This window comes from Falco punctatus (genome assembly GCF_963210335.1).
Source record: "Falco punctatus genome assembly, chromosome: 6".
NCBI lineage: Eukaryota > Metazoa > Chordata > Aves > Falconiformes > Falconidae > Falco > Falco punctatus.
This window is the reverse complement of record NC_137585.1, coordinates 16,800,203-16,823,349: the sequence shown is the minus strand read 5'-3', so window position 1 is coordinate 16,823,349 and position 23,147 is coordinate 16,800,203. Positions and strand designations below refer to the sequence as shown.

At 42.2% G+C, this 23,147-nt stretch overlaps 1 protein-coding gene across 2 annotated transcripts in view; it reads left to right on the top strand.

The window, feature by feature from the left end:
- The first annotated feature begins 3,915 nt into the window (after positions 1-3,915).
- STK38L (serine/threonine kinase 38 like) overlaps positions 3,916-23,147 on the top strand; it is a 50,122-nt gene continuing 30,890 nt past the window's right edge. Inside the window, exon 1 of one of the 2 annotated variants that reach the window (XM_080392877.1) lies at positions 3,916-4,124. The gene's annotated coding sequence lies outside the window, so the exon portion shown is untranslated. Of the gene's footprint in view, positions 4,125-4,180; positions 4,478-23,147 lie in introns of those variants that run through there. The other variant, XM_080392876.1, reaches the window with a different exon arrangement.

Below are 23,147 nucleotides of genomic sequence, written 5' to 3'. Positions count from 1 at the left end.
GAGTCTAGGTTTGAAACAGTGTAGAATTCCTATGTTGTTAGATCTTTTCAAATATTGATGACAGTTTCCTAAATATGGAGCCTGACACAGGGAACAACCAGGTGAATAATGTTCTGTCAGCAGTCTCACAGAAGTAAACCCAATCAATTTCAGTGTTACCTAAGTCTTAAAGTGTTTGCAGGCCCAAGAACTTAATTGTTTAATTTAACGGTGAAACTTTGCATATGAAGTACAACGATATGTGCCTCCTTCTAAGTTTGCATTCTGCCTATTACAAAATTACATTTTTTTTTCTACTCCACAGCATTTTCTAAATATTTGATTTCACTACTGTGCCCCACTGGAATCAAGCAACTGAAGATCTACAGTATGTTCAGCAGGTGTGAAATCTTGTCAGAATTGTGTAATAGCATGCTAAGCATCATAAATGAGATTAAAGGATTTGTGTTTTTTCCTGGCCTTCTACGTGTTAAACAACAAAAACATATACTTCTGTTATTTAGGCAGATCAGGGACTTAGAAGTAAAATTAGGATTAAAAATAGTAATGACAGCAGCTAAAAAAGTCATAATAAGACACTGGAAAACCTGTGTGAATGTTTTTGTATAGCTTGCACTACGCTTACCTAGCTCTGCATTGTTTCTTAATCAGGCTTAAAAGTTTTGGTATTTTTCAGCTTATTTTGAAGAAATACAACTGGGTTATATTGTATAGGAAAGTAGTAAGAAAGCAAGAAAGGGAAGTCAGAATTGATTCCTAAATGTTACATTAAGTAGTTAGCTGCAAACTACTTGTAATGCCTCCTGTGAATTAAATATTTACAGGTTATTTCTGCGGCTGAGAACTTTTCATGGTTAAAAAAACCCCAGAATCCTTCCAAGAGGCACCTCTCGCATGACTCTGATACAGCAATTTCTATTTGTTACATCAATTGACTGCAGAAGAAATTATTGTCAAAACCTCACATAAATGTCCTTTCACATACAAGCTATCCCTCTGTTGAATTACAGTAATGAGGGCAATATTGTTTTCGTTTGCTACAGACCTTCCCCTAAGTTTTTTTGAAGGCTTCAGAGGTTCAGTGGAATTTGACAAGAGGTATTTAGGCTTTTGTGTTTGCCTTTAATTGCTGCGCACCAGGGTGTATCCCAATGCTGCAGCCGGAACCGTCTGAGCAGAGGGTGCAGAACTTTTTGCTGCTTGTTGCAACTTGCAGGACTGGAACATTACACAGTGTGCAGAAGTATGCACATTTCGAGCAAAGATTTTGCTTCAAAATGGTTTTGTAAGTCCTATGCCTGGCAACTTAAAGAGATGTTGCCCTTCTACATAGTGAATAGTTACTTATACCTCTAAATTAAGGGCTAACTGCATATATACACAAATACAAGTTATGGGGCAAACACTGCTGTTAATAACTGTTAAGCTGGATCGCAGTTTTGGTTAAAACCTCATGTATTTCTGTCAAGTCTCCACACTTCTTTTGTCTGCACAAACATTATTTGCAGGCTTGGTTCTTCCGTGGTTTATTTCAGGATGACCATTTGGTTGCAACTTTCTTTAAGTATGCAGACTTTCAAAGACTACCGACATGCTTAACTGTAGTCACGTTAGATATCCCATTGACTTCATCTGCAAGTGGTGATCCCATTGCAAGATCGAGTAAGATAACCTTCTACATGTACAGCTATGTAAAAAGATACGTAAAATTATAAAATTAAACTGTGTCTGTTTTGCAATGGAAAGTCCACTAACATAAATACTTTTATAGTCACATAAAAATAGAAACATGAAATAGTTAGTTTTTCCATAGGTCTCTTAAGTAACAGCCGATGCTATTACTACAATGCTGTTTCTCTTTTTAATTGTACTACTATTTAGGAAAACTCAGGATTCTGACCTTAGAGGAAAGTTATATGAGATTACAAGGAAAACTTATAGCATAAACAGACATTTATCATTCATCTAAAATAAAAGACCAGTTCTTTACATGCCAGTAATTTTTGTAGTCTTAGGAACCATTTGTTTTCCTTTTCTCTTTTGAAAATTATTAAATAAATACAAGTTTGCCCCACTTCCCCCCTCACACATGCACATACACAGCACCAACAAAACTCAGTAATTTTCCACTGGCACAACAGTCTTTCAGTGTCTGCCATCTGCTGTGCTGGCAGGACCCACAAAAGGAGTAGCAGCAGCAAGTCAGGAATTGTAACGTCATGTTGTGAATATTCATTCAGTTTTCATTGTCACAGCTGGTCCTCATTGTCTCTGAGACTGACCTTGCCTCCCCAACTTCCCTTTGACAGCTTTAGAGCAGGGCAACAGACAGAACCCAGATACTGAAACCAAAACTCTGAAATACCAGAAATCCCCCAGTCAAAATCAGTCCCATTCCTGTTGGTGGAGGGCAGGGGTGTCTGTCACTCCTATTTACCATTGTTACTGTTACTGCTACAGATTTTTAAAGTGTGAAGAGTGCTTTAGTGAAACACCGCTTTTCTAGGTCCGTAACTGGTTTATTTTTAATTTACCAATCATAGTGTAGAGTGTCTTTTCCCCTCTTGCTAATTCTTTTTCTGGTATTTTTGTCTGTACTTTCAACGCTGCAACATGGTAAACGTGAACGCACAACTTCATTACTGCAGGCTCCAAATGTGGAAACGGAGTTCAGGTATCACAAAGGGCAGTCCCTCCAGGAAACATTCAAGTTAAAACATGCTAATTTGAGGCTTCTGTTATTTCAAACCTACCAAATCTAATGCTTCTGAAAACTGGTCTCAGCAGGTAGGTCCACAGTGCTCAGGGAGGTTCATGATGAATTTCCTGGCTCTGCCTGCAGGCAAAGGGGACGTGTAGATACACTTGCAGATCCTGAGACTGTAAAATCTCGGGGCAAGAAGTCTGCTTTCATGCGCAGAGCTCCTAAGACTCTCGTCTCTATATAAAGACTGATAAGGTAAAACAAATTAAACGCAACTGCCAGATAAGTCCTCTTTGTCAGCATCTATCCTGAAGTGACGACACTAGGACAAATTTTCACTAGCTTCCACACGCTGCATGTGGTGACAGAAGTGTAAGATGGTTGTACTTTGTCACTCTCCCAATCTGAGCACTAGAGCAGGGGTCCTCGAACTTTTTAACCAGGGGGCCAGCACACGGATGAAGTGGCAGGCAGTCATCTGCGGCGGCTTGGTTTCCCCCCCCAACCCCCGGTGGGGGGGGGCAGGGGGGTTCTGTAAATACCATGGGCCGGATTGAGGACCCTGGGGGGCTGTATCCGGCCCATGGGCTGTAGTTTGAGGACCCCTGATCTAGAGATTTGCCTTCTACATAGCTGCCTTTGAAAGACATCTGTATCCCTGCACCCCTGGGGTAACAGCTTCCCCCGTTAAGTGCTGCCGCTTTGGTTTGTGACCAGATAGCACTAAAACCAAAATGGGGTTTCACTGATCTTCTGCCTGTGTTAACATCCTCACCATCCTACCTGGGTAGTGGGACAGAAAGATACAAAAGCAAAAGGCCTGACAATGCACGACCTCCAGTTAATTCTGCTGCCTTCTGCTTGAGCACCGGGGCGCCCATGTCTACTCAAGGCAAGTTTTACAGTGACAGTGCCCTCCTGACCGCAGGGTCTCCTCAGTGAACCTCGGCACCACGGCCTGCAGGGAGCCACGGGTGACGCCGGCTGCGCGGACCCAGGCGACAGGCACTCTCTTCGGCGCCCGGGGAGCCGGGGCAGCGGCTGCGCTCCGGGAGAAGCCGCAGGCGAGGCCGCTCGCTCCCGGCCGCCGCTCCTGGGGCACTTTCGGCTGCCCCGAGGGGGGCGCGGGGGCACGGGCAGGCCGGGCGCACGGCGGACGCGGGTCGCGCTGCGGCTCCCGAGACACCTGCCTGCGGGCCGGGCCGGGCCGCGCCGCGGCGGGCGGGCGGCGGCAGCAGCCAATGGCGGCCCGGTTCGGCGGCGCCGGCCTCTCGCGAGAGCCGCCGAGTAAACATCCCTGGGCCGAGGCCCTCCCGCCGCCCTCCTCCTCCTGCCATTAGCGCGGGGGAGGGGGCAGTGCTCGCAGAGGCGCCGGGCGCAGGCAGCGAGCGGGGAGCCGGCGGGAGGGCGGCGCGGAGAGGTGAGTGCCGTGGGGAGCCGGCGCTGCTCTCCGCCCCGGGGGCGCCCCTCGGCCCAGCCCGGCCCTCTCCCCGGCGGCGCCCGGAGTGGGGGGAGCGGCGTTCCCCAGGCGTGGTGCGGAGGGAGAGTGGACCCCGTCATTGGAGACTGGAAATCTCCCTCTGCTTCCCTCTCCGCCTTCCTCCCCCCCACCGTGAGGCAGCAGGAGCAGCCATAGCCGTAGAGTGTGAGGGAGGACAGCCCTCGCCCGGCTGCTGCTCAGCGCGGGGAGGAGGCGGGAGCATCGGGGGTGGCTCTCGGCTCCGGAGCCGCCGGGGCAGTTTGCCCGCCTGCCGCCGGCGCGCTGCCCCTCAGGTGACTTCTCCCCCTGCCCCCAGCGGGCGAGCCGGGGCTGCCGCCTCCCGCCAGCGGCACAAGTTGCCCGAGTTCGCCGGTCTCCCCGGGGGGCGGCGCTGGGGGTGCCCCGCCGCGACCGCCCGCCGCTCCATCCCCCGGCGGGGCCGGCGGCCGAGCCAGCGGGCGGCAGGGCGCCGTGGGCTGAGGGGCTGGCGTGGCGGGTGGGCTGGCGGAGAGCCGGGGGCGCCCCGCGGGGTGGCGGGGGCAGGGGCTGCGCTTGGCGGGTGGGTTCGGCGCTTAGCGGGGCGGCAGGCGAGGTGGGGGGTGTGGGTGCCGTGCCGTGGGTCAGGCTCAGGCGCGGCCGGCGATCGTGAGGCGGTGTGGGGTGTACCCGCGGTGAGAACGTGGCTTTCGGGCTCTCCTGCCCTCTTTAAAAATAAACGAACAAAGGGACGACGTTACCTCAGTAATGCGCGCTTTAAAAGCAAACAAAACCTCACAAGTTTCCACTCTGGGACGAACAAATCCACAGCCGGCTTTTGTACCGTTTCCCCGAGCCAGGGGGGGTCTGGATCGGGCCCGCGGTCTGACAGCCCGGCCCGTGCTCTGCGTCTTTAGGCGATTCACGGTGACGAAGAGAAAAGTTAAACTGAAGAACTGTGCCATGTCTCCTGGTTTTGTTTGGTTTTAATTCGTTTGAAACGTCTCCGCTTAGAACGACAGAGTTCACATGCATGCTAAAAGGCTGCCACTGCGCGCACCCGATTTCCTGTTGCAAAATCCAGAATAGGAATAAATGAGCCTTGATGCAGCCTCTGAATAAAAAGTAATACTGAAGTTTGACTTAAAAAAAATCTTACAGGATGTGTGGTGGGATATACTCCTGTTATTTTGCTTTTACTTGCTCTTTGCTGAAGAGCAGTGAAATTTATTTTGGAGACCACAGACGTTGGATTTTGTCATGTATGCTGGTTCAGTATTTTGATTACGGTTTGAAGTAGAGGGATCTTGTTTGTGAGCATATGTAATGCTAAAAAATCTCGCTCAATTGTTGTGCGTGTTCCATAAAAGATGTCTGAATATACACAGAAATGTTAAAAACTGCTTTCATTCCTTATCCTTTAGGAACTTAGGGATGAAAGAGTATCAGTGTTAATTTTACTCTGAGCAGTTAACTGAAATGCTAGCCTATAGGCTACTAACCTGAGAGGTGATGAGCAGTGGCCATGCTCATTGCATATGAGAAATTTCTTCCTGTATCTAATAGAAGTGATGCAGTTTTACCTTCTGTGCTGTATGTAGGCATGTCTTCCTGCTTTTGTTGAAAGATGTCTAGGATTAGGAAGAGTCAAATTTGTGTAGCTCTGTGAAATGGAACTCAGCTGTTTTTCACGTTGGACGTATAAGTTCAATTTAAATATTGTATTATAACAGAGCTTAAAATTTTCTGATATTATAAACATTTTATTTCTCAAATACTTCAGGGGAAAAGAAATCCCCAAACCACTAGCTAAACAGAATTCAGAAGCAAATATTTACAGTGGGTAGGTATCTGCCCCCACCCCTGAAGTTACTCTTTAAAATAAATAAATAAAAAAACCAAAACCCAAACCAAACAAAAAGAAACCCCATACCCTGTCATTAACTTCTGGTGGACTTGGACCGGGTCCCTATGCTCTTGATGCGCAGTGAGGGAGTGTTCCTTGGAGAACAGAAGTTTTGGATTTCTGTCAGATGATCCATTGTGGGCTTGCTTGTGCAAGCAAGCCTTCGGGAACTGACCTCTGAGGGTCTGATCCTGTTCTTGGTGGAGTTGCTGTGGGCCTGTCATGGATTGGACTGATAGGGGATAGTACGATGAATGGAGTTCAGTATATGTATAGCTTCTCACACGCTTGGGTGAGGTTTGCGTAGCTATTGTTTTTCAGGACTTCTGTGTAGCCTCCTTTTGGCTCATCTGTCTGTGTGCCCCTGAAGCTTGAATGGTGGGTAGAAGTTTTTATCATTTGAGTTACATGCTGTAGTTTGGGATCTCTTGAATCCTTTAGTGGCCACAAGGGGCTTATTCATAGTTTTAGAAGCACTGGTTTTGTCCACTGTAACTCTCTAGGCAATGGGTTTGTCTTGTTTTTAAATCTTATCTTCTCCCTATAAATTAGGTTTTCACTCAGTCCATGTTTATTCTAGTAAAAATGTTCTTCTTCCCACCAAGTTAAAGCTGAGAGTTACTTAAAAATGCAAAGCCAACTGATAAAACTTCATGTTCTAGGAGGTGCAGGGTATACATGTAAGTTACAAGTGAAAGAATTACTTCTCTGAATACAGTATTCATCAGCACAAGGACTACTAAGCTGATATTATATGGTAAATGGTTTGCTTTTAGTCCCCGAGAAAGAGGCATTATGTATCTTACGGTAATGACAGTTAACATAAATCAAACATATTATTGTCTACAAAATCACTTAATCTTCCTCTTGTTCACAGTTCATTTCAACGTATAGCTGCACTTAGAGCGTACCTGTCACCAGTAGTAATTGCATTACTGTAGCATGAAAATGTGGGTTTGATAAATGACTGAAGTCTAATTCTTCAAGATGGGTCAATGCAGGATTTTTCAAAGTCTGGTGACTAAATAACGTCTTTTGTTATGCAAAAAGAAGTAACAGTGAGGGTAACCCAATCTAATGTTACAGGGTATGAATTCAAGGAAGAGTTATTTAGTGCATGGTGTGAATTTAGTAGTGCATGTAGTGAACTGTATTTAAGGTGGGAGATCTTTCCATGAAGGATCAGAAGTTAGTTGTTGCTAAACACAGAAGAGTAGAACTCACTACTTGATTGGTACCAAAAGTTCCACAGCTCTGCAGTCTAAAACTGCAGAATAAATTTTGGCAGTCCCACTGCTCCTGCATCTGCATGAGAAAACAACGTTTTTGTTTGACAACAATAAAACCAAAACAGGAACTGGAGGCGGGAATTAATTATTGGAAAAAAATATTTTCATTGTCATAAATTATTTGATCAGCATGGGAAGCATTAAAATGGGCAGTTGTCACAGTTAATACTGTCTTTTACTTGTGAAATCAGGTGATTTTGTGAAGCTTGCATTAATATCTCAACACTTTGTAGAGACTTAGAAAGCCAAAGGCAAACAACAGATTGGGAAAGTGTATTAATCTTTATGCTTAAAATACCTTGTTTTCTGATTTCTTAGTAATTTTGGCATCAGATTTTACATTCTGGTTTGAACTGTAGATTTGGAACTTAGTTTGTGATGTATGTCTTTATATCTACAGACTTGCAATTTGTTAGCTGACATATGGTTTTATGGGAGTTGCAACTGAATAGAATATGAGGAAAGCAGATACCTAGAATTTTTATGTAATAAACTTGCTTCAGAAGACTACTTACATGAGATTTTGTTTGTCAAAGGAACAGTTGACTTCCTTACTTTTACTAGTGAAGGGAACAGTGGTTGATGAACATGGTATTCTGGGTTTATGGGATTGCACAAGAGTGAGAATCTCCTGAAGCAGTAGAAAGAGACACAACCATTCACCTTTTAGTAACAAGGAGCAGACAATATTAAGTAATAGCTTGGTGTGAACAGGTGCGCAAACAAGTTGAGTTTATTATAGATGGCAGAATGAATGGGAGGGAGGAAGTAAATGGATAAATCAGGTCAGTATGGGGAGAGGAATTGTGTTTAAAGGAAGAGAGTTTATTGTATTGCAACTTATATTAGCTATGTCTTTTATGTTCCAGAGCTTGAGCCTGTGATCGCTGACAAGCTGTAGAGGAACTGCAGACTTGGCAAAGATCTTGGCATACTGGAACTTGTCAAATTTCCTTCCACAGAAGCGGAAACAAAAAACCTTTTTGTTATCTTTGGACAGGTGAAAGGCAATAGCAAAAGGTCTCACCGTGTGTAATAAAGATAGCACTTTACAGTTCTTTGAGAGTACAGTGTGTAATGTCCCATCAAGTAGGGCAATGCTAGTGCATATATAAAATGTGCCAAGATGTTTTAGCAGGTAAATCTCCTTGTAGTAGAACAAAACCAAGCAAACCATGCCCCAGACAATTAGAAAACTTTAGTCAAGTGGCTACCTTACTGGAAATAAGTACTTTGTTTAGGGCCCTTTTAATGAGGTGCTATAGTAGAATAATGCTTATGAGAAATACGGTGTTGCTTAAGTTGGGTGCAATTAAAGTGAAGATACTGGGTCACACCAAGCCATAGGAGTTACAAATAGTCAGTCTCCATATGCAGGAGTTTAAACTGAGGGGGGAGTGGAATTAACTGTAACTGTGGCAAGACACATGACTACCCTGAAGCTACTGCTAAGAAGGATGCAAACAGCAAATGTAAGCCGCTTGGCGGAAGCAGCTTGCTACAGGTGGGGAGTTGTGTGTGCTTAGGGGGGCTCTTCTGGTTGTCCAAGGTTAGGCTCCATCTCCCTGTCCCTGATGCAAGAGAGAGTGAGACAACTTACCTAGCACAGCTAGTGCTCTACCATGAACTTCTGTCAGCGTCACTAGGAACCTGCATAGAGGACAGATGTCCTCTTCCTGCCAGACCAGTGCCAGTTTGGGGACTTTTGAGTGTGCTCTGTGGGAAAAGGGTTTTCTAGGGACAGTGTTCATTTCCAAGGTAGATTTGCTTCTGCCATGTACGCAAACCTTGAATTTGCTGGCACTGTTACCAGCGTGAGCTCAGTCACTTGTGGGGGTCCACTTGAAAGTGGACTGTTCCCGCAGATCATTGTCTTCTGCTACGTGTTTTCCAGAATGAGTAGAACTGAATCTAATATGGAGAGGCCTGACAAAGCTGCCATGTAACATCAGCACAGCTATAGCTTCACTTGCTAGAAAGCCTCAGTGTTATTATGAGTGCAGTAGTAAAAGAAGAATGGATAGTTAAATTCCAAGTAATATTTCATTGTCTTCAGGAGAGCTGTTCTGTACAAACCAGCCAATATGTGGATTACCTAGCCACAGAACCCTCTTACCATTCTTTGAAGCTGAATTTAAGATTAGCCATCTTAGTTTTCCATGTGTCACAACTGAGCACACAGTAGAGGGTGACAGGACATAGGTGTGGTCTGGTATCTCCCCTTTATTTCTCAGTGCAGAACTACCTCTTTGTCTGGTTAGCTAGGTCTGAACCAAGATGTGGAGAAGGCAGGAGCAGCTCGCAGGCTTAAGTGTTCCACTCCTTCCCGTAAAAACTGATAAAACCCTTTCCTTTCAGGAAAAATTCCCTTTTTCCAGATTAACCAGGTAGAAATAGCAGACCTTAGTCCAGTGGCATCAGGCTGCTTTTGTCTTGCTTTGTATGGTGGGAAAGTGTTTACCACAGATATTTCTTAAAATTTATTTTAAATATGTTTTTGCAATAAATAGTTGCATGATGTGTTTCCAGCCCTTCCCTCTCACTGGTGCCTTATAAGGGAGGTAGCCAGGACGCCAGCCAAATATCAGCCTGATGAAAGAATTGTTCCACTTAAAACGTCACTCATTTTTAGCATGCTGAGTCCTGTACAAAGAAGAAAGCTTGTATTAGTAGCTCCACAGACAAAAGTGTTGTACCGCATTATTTAAAGGCAGTTGTTTCTTGAAGTTAAAGATAACTGGATTATTCTGTTTTGTGGTACTTGGTGTTTGGCAGATCAGGAAAGGAGAACAAATTCAATCACAGGATAAGGATTTAATGGGAGTACCTGTTTTTACAAACTGTAGAAACTGAATATGAAGAATGAAGTCAGCTTAACAATAATTAAAAGCATAATTTAACAAGCTCTAACATCTGGAGCTATAAGGGAATTTGTGTTCTGTGCATGAGCTTCTCTGTGGGACGCTAGGCAATCATACAGCAATAAAAGACATGGCTGTTACATGTTTGTAACAATTGTTAAAAACTGTTAAAACACATTCCTATTTAGTGGAGTAATGGCTTTTGGTCAACAGGTATTTGTAGCAAGTACACTTTGAGACTTGTCAAGTAAGGTCATCCTATGGTACAGATCATAATAGTGGAGTGTCTTGGAAAGCAGTTGAGTATATCACAGTGATTTCCAGCTGTCAAGATGAGTGAAAGAAAGCAATTTTGTCACTTCTGGTGTCATTAACGTGCATCTTTGTCACTGGGTTTTGTTGGGTTTGTTTGTACTTGATTAGTCCACTAAAGTGAGAAGAGCTCTGGTTGAGCAGGCGAGTTGATACTCTTTGTGACTGACTTGCCATATTTCACTTTGGTGCATCAAAAATTTTGTGTGCCTAAAGAAAATTTCTCTTACTAAATTAAGCTTCCTGCTTAGAGTTTAAAATTTATTTCCTTCACTTTGTGAAATTAGTTACAGCATGAATTTTGGTTGCTGAAATGCTGTAGTAAAGGAATTATTCACATTAAAGTTGGGGGAGGGAGCGCAAAAAACCCAACCCTGATTATATTATAACTATGATTTTTCAGTCCTTTCACAATTTTAACAGGTATAGGTAGCATCTTACAAAGTAATGACTAAGGGCAGATAAGCAAGGTTTGTTAAAACAGGAGTTCTCCATAAATTCAGCTCTCAAATCTCTTGTGAGCAAAGTATATACATGACCATTTTCTATTGAAATGTATTAGGAACAGGTTCTCTTCTGGTTAATTATTGTATGGAGACTTTCCCTACACTGTACTGTTCACTTTCTCAAGGAGTTTCATTGAACAGAGTAAGAGAGTTCATATAAAATACATATTATGGGAGCATCTTAGCCCACTGGTACTCTGGTATGGTGGCCTCACTGCTCAGTTGCGTAAGTAGCAATTAGAAACCTTTTTGTGGCTGGTTTTGTTGTGTTTGGGTTTTTTTTTTTTCTCCTTTATAAAAAAAGTAATTGTATGTTAAGAGCACCTGGAATAAACCTTTGTAAATTGATTATGCTTTGAATTTTTTCCAACTAGAAACTGAGTGAACTTTAAGTCAGGCAAAATGACAATAAGGTGAATAAAAACCTGTAGAGCAGAGACTGTTTTGAAGTATTTGAAAAGCCTGAAGTGCAGAATACAGACGTTAAATCAGGGGGATCCTCATGGGGAAAATAAAAATGTGTGTGTAGTATAAAACATGAATATAATTGACCTTTAGTATCTGCTTAAAGAGATACATGTGGAACTGAAGTCAAATAAAGCTCCCCCTGATATTCAGCTGAATCTGAGTGTTACAGCTGTCTCTGAGGTTAAGTTATACAAGCCATGGAGGGGTTAGACAGCAACAGAAGTTGAGGCTGTGGTTGTCAAGTCCAGTGAACCACAGGCTACTGTCAAGCCACAACACTCCCAGACAACCATGCACCTTTGATTAAAAAACACTTCTGTCCCATTGACCAGCCACAGGCTGCTGACAGCGTCTGTGGACCACGGGTTGGAAATCATTAAGTTACAATGAGCTGTGGTATTAGGAACAATAATCTCCAGAAATAGTTCTAGGTAAGAAAATTAATTGCAGGTAATTTATTATATGATTTTGAGAAGGACAGCTTTTAAATGAAGGGAGATAAAGATCTGGAAAAACAAAACTAGTTATTTTGATTTGGAAGATGAAAGGATTAGAGAAAGGGGATTCCTTCTTCCCTCTGTTAAATCTTTTTCCTCTCCTTTTCTCTCCCAGCCTTTTTCTCATGAGCCAGTGATAAAGGGAAAAGAACAAAGTGGAATGCTTTAGATTTTCAAACTTTGCTGGCAAACCTTCAATAAAATTGGAAATTTTTTTAGCTTCTTCGTTACGTTGCAGCATGCCTCCACTTCTTGACCAGCTCTAGTTCTCAGTAATAAGCAGTGTTTACAGGCAGCGTTCATCCATTCTTTCAACATGAAGGAACACACTGAAGTCACTGCGAGCCCCAGGTGCACAAGGAAATGCAGTTGTCTCCAAAGAGTTGAGGCCATGTAGCTAAGGTAGTGTTTCAGAACAAATGCATCAGGTGAAAACTTGGATTTCAGCTGTGCTGGCATGGTAGTAATATGTGGAAGGATGGAGCTGTCCAGGTGAGGATCATAGTATGTTTACCAGCTAATCAGTTTGAGCATGTAAATCTTGGCATTTCCAGAGGGTTGGTTACACCTGGGATGTAATTTAGATGCAAATGAACTTATATCAAAGTTTCTTGTGACAGGAATGGTGGTGTGTCCTCTTGTCTTCCAAGACTTACTGCTCTGGGCTTTGTCATGATGAGGTGTGTGAAATGGATACTATACTCATACAATCAGGCCCCCCCGATGGTGCTGTGAATCTCAGACTGTGGATGTGTTAGTGGGCTAACCAATATGTGGATGTTCAAGTTGACGATATATTGCAGCTCTAATCCCAACTCCTTCATCCAACATCAGTGGTGCTGATATTATTGTAGGGTGACCTAAAGGAACTTTCCACTCGGTTCTTCAGGAGGCATCTGAGTACAACCTGCCGCGTTCCCTGCTATCACAGTGCCACTTGCTCTAAGTTGATACTGAAAGCATTGTCTCTCACAGCTGTGGTTCATTCAGAACTCCAAAGTCTTAGGCTTGCACTTGGATATGTTTAAGCCCTATTTAATCCCAAAGGGCACCTGATTGATGCTAACTGCTTTTGCTTACAGACATGTAAGCCAATTGTGTAGTGGTAAATGAAAAAAGAAGAACAAATTCCTTTCAGTGTTCAAAACCACAGATGAACATTGTATCGCCCGAACCTGAGAATTTCATGTCTCTGAATACAACCTGACCTACACCACTGATATCAATTGTTGCTCACGGCTCGTGCTGCAGCCTGGCTGACAGAATAACTTTGCTGAACACCTTTGCTGGAGACTAGCAAAGAGGTTCCTTGGAGCCAGCCAAAGTGCTGTTGCCTTCACCGTAGCTTGTCACTAAGATGCAAAACTCTGGCTGTGGTGAGGGTGCAGCAAAAAAAGATACTTGCCCATTATCTGTTTAAATAAGCAAAACAACATTCTGCTTTGTAAAAGAATGTTTACAATCGAAAGCAACATTTAGAGAAAAAACATTAATAGATACATCCATTTTTTTCATGCGTACTTTTGATCACTGCATTTAAAAGGATTGAAAGACTAGTGGAAAGTAAAAAATCAAAAAGGAAGTCATTATGAGGTAACTGGGGAAAATTGTTATATTGTAGTAAAGATAACTAATTTTAGCTAATCTTCCCTCTGCCCTCTTTATTAAATGCAGTAATATCTAGAAAACAAATTTCAGTTTTGTTTACAGTCCAGTGTCAGTTTCAGATTTTGACCCCCAGGTGTGGGATGAGCTGGTGCTGTTTAGGGAGAAAAGGCTGCAAGAGAACTGTGATGACGACTTTGGTTATACTATTCTTCTCTTTTTTTTTTTTTTTTTTTTAAAAAAAGGGCAAAAACCCATAACTGAAACCTGTTAAGTGTTCTTTGTATTTTTTCCATGTAGAAGCTTGCTTTTGAAACTAGTCCTGACAGTATCTTATTTCTGTTTGACTGTAATTTTCTCAGTCTGAGAAACAGAACGTAAATGTATTTTCTTGGTTCTTCTGCCTAAGTGCTCTGAAGCAGTCAAGTCATCTTTAAGGAATGCTGCCATACAGACTAAGAGGAGGAAAGCTCTGTATTCTTACTTAGGACATTAGAGAGTGATAGTGAATCTGCATCTGCCTCTGCAGCTGAAGAATGCAGTTGCATGATGAGATTTTCTTCTGTCATTGTGGAATCTTAAGCCCTTCTCCTCCCTCTCTTGCCTGCCAAGGCAAGGCTGGACTTCACCAGAAAGATGTTGGTTAAGACAGGTCCACCCCCCCAACCCCTTCTCTTTGAATCATAAAGTAAATCCTCTCCAGATACTGCAGACTAATAAACCACAGTAAGAGCAGTGCAGATTAAGCTCCATATTTGTCTTGGATGGAAGGCCAGACTTCTGTCTGGAACATCTGAATCGGTGCTTTGGGTGCAGCTTCCTTCTATTCAAGAGTGGTGATCATCTTGTCAACAAAGCATCTGGTTTACAAGATGAAGTCACTTACAGAAGTAAGCTCTCATCATATATGCTCATCTAGGGAGGGAAATAAGGACTTTTTTCCTTGTAGTATAACAACTGCTACACCTGCTTACGCTTTTTCCTCCTACTTTCTCCCCTCTAGGTAGATTGGGCATGTAGTTTGTGCTTGACCAAGAGAGTAGGGTTTGTAACAGAAATAAAATTTGGCAAACCTTACTTTTTACAAGGAAAGCCGCACTGAATGAATTCTCATGGCTTTCCAGATTAATAGGATCTAAATTAATATTTGCTGATAACTAATGTATAGATAAAATAATATTTTTTTTTAATTCTTGGCTTCCTTTGGTACCTCAGCCAATGCTGCTTCTAGGCAAGAAGCCTCTTTTGTTGATACAAAGATAAATCTACTCATATTGAATTTGGTGTAAAATGCTCACCAATTTGAGGGAGAGGGGACTGATAAAGCATAATCCAGCCTCCATTTGTGGATACCTAGGACTTCTTTTTTTTTAATTATTTTTTTAAGCGATAGGCAGAGAGAATATATGAATGTACCAAGATCCTTTTATTAGTGCCTTTTTCAATATTGAAAGATCTGGTGCTCTTTGAGGTACCAACCATATTTGACTCTGCATACTTCAGAGCCATGGTTTAGCCACTTTAGCAGCTGTTTACAAACCACCAAAATCCAGAAGGCTTTCATAATCTTTGAATGAAAAACATTATTTTCTCTCAACTTTGCATCTCTAAATTTACTAAGCAGTACCAGTCCCCTAATATTGTGTTTATATTCAGTTACCCTGTGCCATCCAAATGCAACAAAGTTCAAAATAATTAATGTAATTGATTGGGTTTTTTTTCAAAACTATTGCTCTGAATTGTATTTGTGACATGTATGCTTTTGCTTTCTAGCAAACTTGATTCACTGGGATCTATATGATGTTTTCTGTGGGTGTGGGGATTTATTATGAGAAATTAAGATTTATGTTCGTGATCAAAGATTTTGTTGACATACTATCTGTGTCCTCTTCAAATTACTCTGTGTTCTTAAAGCAGAGTCTAAAGTACTGTTACTTTTTTCTTAATTTTCTGAGTTTGCGTTACTTCCTTCATGCCCTTTTATTGGCAAGAGACAAGGCAAATATTCCTAATGACGTGATTATTAGGAAATTGAGTGGCTTATTCAAGGTCAGCCTATGTTTGTATGCTAAATTTTCTTAAAGAAGAATACTTGGGAGGTGTTAAACTTTTGTTGGCTCTGGAAAGCAGAAGTGCAGTTAGCATGTGGGACAGGAATATTCCTGTTGGCTGCTTTTCTTTTGCATGGCTCTGGCATGTTGGGAGTCAGTAGGTCTTGGGTTTTCCTACTGAGAAAGTGTGGGGTTACATGTATTCCTTAAAGATATACATAGATTAGTTCATATTTTGTAAAAGCACACCGGGATACTTTCACCAAAGATGCTAGGTAAAAGCAATTCATGTTTTGAAGGAACCTGCTATTTTTAGGGAGGATAATTCATTTTGCCTAGTCTTATTTGTTCAGTCCTTGGCCTTTAGAATGGTATCAACAAAGGAAGTGACTCTTACAGATGCTTTTGTGATGTGGTTCCTAATTTATTGAGAGCTGGACTGAGATCCATTGACTCATTTCATGTAAGCCATCAACAAGCTATTTCCAGTTATTGCCTGGACCAGGCCTTTCAGCTGAAAGATGCCATCTCTAACTGCCAGCCATGCTTCACAAGAAGCACAACAAACTCACATTACAAATATTTCAATGTTATAATACAGCCTGTGAAGTTTTGGCACTTACTTGGCAAAGGATGTCTCCAAAGAGGTATTTTTAGCAAACACTATATAGAGAGCTTCAGATCTTCATCTTTTTTCTTTGTGGAGAATATTTTTTACTGTGAAGTGCCCAGAACTAAAGGATGTAAAAAATTACAAGATGCTCAAACCACAGTTGGGTTCAAATTGTCTTAAGTTTGGTGGGAGCTGGGTCTATCCACATTAGACAGTTGCCTGGTCTTCCTGTGCTGGAGGTGCTCTGTGGTGCAGATGGGGTTGGAGGATGGATGCCACCTATTTTGTTTGCTTCATTTGGCCCTTGGATCGTATTTTAACTGTAAGACAAGTCCGTTTGCTGTAGGACTACTATTTGATGAGGCTGGCTTTCTAAAACAGCTTGAGAAACCTGTTATAGACACGGCCAACAGTTACGTGCTTTTGAGATGATCAGTAAAAGCAGACTGCTAAATCCAAAGGTTAATTCTAGGTACCTGTACCATAATGAGACTTGGCATGCTATTAGCTGCCAGGCAGGGTTCATCTACCTAGCCTTGGGTGCTGAAAATTGCACATCCAAGCCAGTCATCTTAACCATCCTTTGTAGTCAATGGAGGTGGAAAAAGCAGTAGGAGATATTTGCTTCTACCTTCTGCAAGGGTGACAATTTTAGGACTCTGCCACCACGGCTGGTAGAACAGAGGTTAACATCTTTTTCAGGAGAAAAAGATGGGTACAAACAAGGCCCTGGTTGACTTCCAGTTGTGCAGCCTCGAATGCATGTAAACACTCTGGAACTGCTGTGTGACTTCTGAGTCGTTTCCTATGGCAGCTGAAATTTCGACAATGAAATCTGCTAACTTCACCTTAGTAAAATATCCCTTCAGGTGCATCCAAAAACTTGTGAGTTCACAGATTCCTTTTGTTTTGCCAACAGCTAGTCAGAATCCATTTGTTTTTCTCCAGAAGAGTGTGAAGAATGTGCTTCCTCAATAGCAGCTGTGAAAGCCCCAGGGCCCCATGTAAACGACAGTGTAAGTAGGTAGAGCTCCTCTGCAGTTGCACTTCTGAAAAACCCTGGGCTCAGGTCAACTAAGATTTTTTTTTCTGTTCCCTGCTGTAATTCTAGTTTTTTCCCATGCTTCATTGTGCCATTTAGTGTTAAAAATAAGATTCCATAAAACATTTTTATGTTCCTTAAGTGCACATTTTAATTTTCAAATGTGTATCTGTATGAAGGCTTGCCAGAGAAGCAGCTTGTCTTTCCCCAGTGCTGACCTGATCTGACTGTAATACTAAACTCAAGGTAAGAGTTGAGATTAATGCAGCAATTCCATGTCTCGGCTCTTCCTTCAGGTTTCTGGCAGCTTTTGCAAATTACACTTTATGCTTCAGATGCTGGTAAGGTGCTGCGTAGTTGACTTGGTTTTAATTATTTTTTATTTTGGTGGCTCTGATTAATTTTGTTGTGCATCATTTTCGCCAATTCTAAAATGAGATTAAAATTGCCCTCATATTTTGAGAACTATGTGGAGGATGCTATGTAAGCCTGTGTTATCTTGGATCTATTTCTGCTACTAAGTATGTGGAGCTGGAAGGGGTCTGTTCCCCAGGCCACTGTAGATACTTGCTATAAGGCGGGGTTCTCTGGTCAAGTTCTTCCCTTGGTCATTCACCTTCAAAGTCTTCCCAGGATTAAGCCTGGGTTCATTTATTTTCCTTCATAGTCAATAGTGATGCAGTTGCTGACTTTCTCCGTACCAAGATAACAATGTGTTAAGTTTCAGTTTTGCAAGTACCTCAGGGTCTGGGTGGAAAATACTTTAAAATGGCAAAACATAATTTTCTTCAAGGCTGGAAGGAAGGTACATCGCATAGGGAAGCAGAATAAAGCTTGCAGCTCCAGTTCGTTGGAAGATGAAGATGCTTTCTGGCATTAACAGGAGGAGAGCAGCTTGAGGCTCAGGAACAGCCTCAAGAGACCCTTTGCAGCTTTGGGCGTGCTGGGAAGGGGGAGGGTACATCTTCCCTCCCGGCGACTGCCAGCCGAGCAGCTTCCCTGTGCCTCCAGGATTTGCTGAAATTTCCATAATTTACTTTATTACTGATTTACTTTGCAAGATTTTACTCAAGGGGACGGAAAAAAAAAATAGACTAGCCTCCAGATCTTGCTTCCATTGCTGTGTTACCATCTTCGAGCTGGGGAGAGTAATGAAATTTTTATTATGCTTCTAGGCTAGGGAGGTATCAATTGAGGCATAATCTGTGGAATAAAAAGAGCTAGTTTTTGCACAGACCTTTTCTGACTGCAAGGGATATTCTAAAATAAGGGATTTCACTTGGTTTGCTTCCTGTAAATGAGTACAAGTTGAAATGTATTTTTAAGACTCAATTAAAGCAATAATTAATCATCGGAGGAATTATAGATGCAAATGTCTTTTATTCTGTACTAATACTACATTAGCTCCTTTCTCTTTATTTTTCTAATACCCTTCATATTTTCAGAAATGAAGAGAATGTAGCAGAGCTTCCTAGTGATTGGTGAAATTGAGACGTATTCTCTCTTACCCTGTGTTTTATCATAAGTGTGACAGCCTACATTCCTGACATTGTGTGGCTTTACCCGGGAACTGGTAAAACTTTCCAAATGTCTATTTATCAGTGTTTTAAAAGACAGCCGATTAATGTTATTTGCATATGAGCAACAGAATGTGTAAACATTGACTGGGGAGTCATTCAAATGAATGCTTTCAGCTGGATTCACAATAGCAACGTTTCACCAAGGCTGAGTGTAGCTCAACTTGGAAAAGTTATCACCAAACTTGGCCACTTGCAGTACATTAACATTTACTTGTCTTTTCTATTGCCTTTTGCCATATATTTTCCTCCAGCTTCTAAAATCAGAATAAGACTTCAACCCTGTCCTTGGAACAGTGAAAAAATTTCGGTTGCTTATCTTGCCACACACCCTTTCAAACCACAAGATGCAGATTAATGCCTCTTCTGCAGTCAACTGTAGTGGTTATCTCATCCAGTCTGATCAAATGGGCAGCACAGAGAAGTGCAATGACAAGGCAGGGGCCACGTGTCTCCTGAGTTTTGGGACCAGGTTAAATAATGAGTTTTCAGAATGAGTTAATAAATAATTTTTAAATACTTCTTTAGCATCTTTCCTCTTAAGAGCCCAGGTTCAGTGCATGTGAACTCATTAAGCCTCCTAACATGTCCTGCTAGGTACAGAAATGGTATGTTTGTTTTCATGTAGGGTAACTGAGGCACACCCTAAGTATGTTTTTTTTCTTTCTTTTTTTCTGTAGGGTTTGTTTTAGCGCATGGGAAATAAAATAGAATCCAGATCCTCTGTTACTTAATGCAGTTTCCTGTGTTGTACCCACAAGAGTATCCTTCCTTTGTACATACGTAGTCTGCAATTAGAAAAAGAAAACTCAAAATATTCACGATGTCAGTGCTTGCATCATTGGCAAATACCAGGAATTTAATGTGGTTTTGTTCTGCAGAAAGATTTGTTCACCTCAAGTCACCATTAGAGGTTGTGTTAAGGATACTTTCGCTGGTAGCTATTCTGGTAGAGTCATTGAGTAGAATGAGAGGAGACACGTTAAGGAATGAGTGAGAAATCAGTGGGCCTTAAGGTGGATGTTCTTGGTGTGTTACTGTAGATCAGGTACCAGACTTTGGTCTGAGTCCATGCTCTTGGCATTCTTTGGGTGAGCATAAAATTATTCAAATTCAAGTACAAATTATGTCTGTCTACTGCATAGCATAGACTTCTGCTCCATGTCAGCGTTGCTGTTCGAGCTTGCTTGTCAGTGTTGGTCTTTGTTCAATGTACAGGAACCAAGCAGCGTTCCAGGAGGACCACTTGGTGTGGCTTCTGAAGCAAGCGAGAGCAGGATGTAGTAGGAACCCTTCCTGGTCTCTCTAAATATAGCTAGGATTATTCATGAAGAGTGCAGCATATGATACACTGTCTAGGAGATACCTGTTCATCATGATTAGCCTCACTATAACGACTTTCATCAAAATCAAATTAATTATGTTCGGTATTGTTGCAGCCTGAAGTAAAGGAGATGTGAGAAACTAGTTATCTAGTTATAGCCTGTCTTTTGAAAGCTTGGCAAAGCTGTCTACTCCATCAGCCAACTTCCAAATGGAGCCAGCAAAAGTTAGTGCAAGAAGAATGTGACTTATTAGTAAGAGTTAACATTTGTTTAACAGCTCTTACCATTAGACTCTGGGTTGTATGTTGTACCCAATCTGATAAAACTGGCCGCTGTGAAGAGTCCTGTCCTCCCACTGCTACCAGCGTATCCAAGCCCTCTTGGATGTAGTTCAAATTCTGGTGCTGGCAAAAGGGCCAGTGCTTTTCTCCCCCTTGTCCTCTGTACCCATCCACGTTTCATTACTCCACTTTCATTGGATTTAGCAGTTGTGTAGTTGGAGGGTGGGACAAACCAACTTGCCGATCTTATGGAAGAGTGGTGCTCTTTTTGACAAGAGCATGGGGCTGGTTGGTAGCTCTAGTTTTGTCAAGCTGCTGAGTTCACCTAACGCACCTGTGCCTGCAGCTGCATTGTTGGGAAAACTGTAGGACTACATGGCCAGGACTGGAGGGATCAGTGCAAGCGAGAGGGAGGGACCCCTCTCTCTAAGAAGAGAGAGACCTGCATTGACACTCTTTGAAACAGAACTTGGCAGCAATGTCTATCCCTTTTTGTGTAAGGGCCTTGTGCATGGGGCCCATCCTCACAAGGAACCATTAATGTTAAATAATATTTCAAGAGTGGAAATTATCTCATGCTTCCTACGGCTTATTTGGGTTTTTCTCTGGTTACTGTTTATGGGAAATAGCTGGTTGTATCCAGCTTGTCAAGCAATTCAGGTCACTGCCTGAAAGACTTATTTGCCGCTCCACCAGTCTCCATCTTTACACAATGTTTGCACTAAACTGGTATTTCCATTCAGATTTCCTGCTGGTAACTCCACTCATCTTTGTCTCCACTTGGCAGATAAAGAAGTGGAAGCACAGTGACAGTCACCTTACAGGGCAATAGAAACTTAGGCCTTGAAAAGGGACAGTGAGAGCCATTCTGCAGGAACACAAGTGTTGCTTTTCCTTCTGCTTTCCTGTAAAGCCCATACCTTTGTATGAGCTGATCTGTGTTTCATGCAGAGTCCTTCTGCTGATGAGTCTTGCTCCTTTTCTCGGGCAAGAGCATGCGTAGCCCTCAGGGCATGCTGCAAGACTGTTCTGAAGGCTTTCTTGGTGGAAAAGGTTTTCTCCTAGAGAAGATGTCATCTTGTTCTCTTCTTCTTTCATACAGTTTATCTCGAAAGTGCATGAAACTGGGCTTTTTAAGATACGTTTTTTTAAATCTGGAAATTTGCCTATTCTTGCATGATTAACTATAGTATAGCAGCTATGTACAGCCTTAGTATCTTACAGAAACTTTAGCAGATATCTTCTGTTCCTTTCCCTCTCACTTTATCTTGCAGCTGGATATAGCCAGAGCTTTTACCCACACCCTGCTTTTGCCTGTCTTGTCCTTTAACTAGGAAACCTGATAATAGAATCAAATCTCTGAGATTAATGTAAAGGAAAACACCACCCATTCTGAGCGAGCTTTCCCAGGCCAAGATGGGAGACTGATGTTTCATGGGAAACGAATGCCCATCACAAACATAATAATCTTTCACCTAGGGCAATTTTTTTAATTTCTTTTCCTTTCTTACCTTTCTTTTATCTTCCTAGAAGAGTGGATATGTGATTGTGTAGGAGGGATCATGTATATATACGCATAGCCATTACAAAGCACTCCTCTCTCTGGTCACTCTTAGCCCTAGAGGAGATGAGCAGTTGGGATCTTAAGCAATAGGCTGCAGGAAGATTCTTGGATTTCATGAAGGCAAGGCTGTTCTGCTCTATACCCAAACCTGTAAATCTCAGAAGGATAAGCCCCAGCTACCCACTTGCAGTATATTTTTGTTCTCAAAGTTATATACGTATGGATACAGTGATATGTATGTTCTCAAAGTGATATAAGTGTTGAAATGCCAAACCACATTTGTATTGACTGTTCTGCCCTAAAAACAGTCTGATAATAAGGCAGAATGGTAATGCTTTCTCTTTGCAGTTGTCCTTGTTATCACTGTAGGGATCAGATATTGCCGTTACATTCTTCATGAGGTGATGTTTCTTTCTCCACCTTTGGTAATGATGGCCAGAACTCCTGATGGCTTGGTGGTAAGAGTATGGCACAGCTCCATCCGTAGTGTTCCAAATCTGCTTCCCAGCTTCAGGCACTAGGAAAGTGGTACCATGTATTCCTCTTACATCAAGAGACTGCAGACATCTTTTCATATCTCTGTATGCTCGACCTTATCAAGGTAGTCTGTTTTATCTGCCAACAGCTGTTTTCTGCAAAAATCAGTTAAAGAAATTAACTGTTGTAGTGGGATTTTAATGGGCAAACACCTGTTCTGCAGCATTGCATGTACTAACAAGATGTACTACCTGCATTTGCAGCTTTTTGAGGTCAGAGGGATCTGTTGTGTTCATTAACCCTGACCAGAGGCATTGCACAGACCATAGCCAGTCATTGATGTTCTGCATCTGATTTAGCAGTCAGCTCCTTTGCTGCCACGGACTTACCGTGTGTAATTACAATATTTAATTTGATTGGTGTGATCTAAAAAGAGCAAGAGTCAGGGATTTGAACATAATATCAGTAAAAAGAAAAACAAATTTAATGCCCTCTTCTCCTCCAGCATTCTCCAATGCAAAAGTCCCTCCTAGTTCCCGAAGGTGAAACCCCACTTGGCTCCTGCTTCCCTGGGCTCCTTAGAAAACAGGCTTTACAGCATGCCTAAAATTTT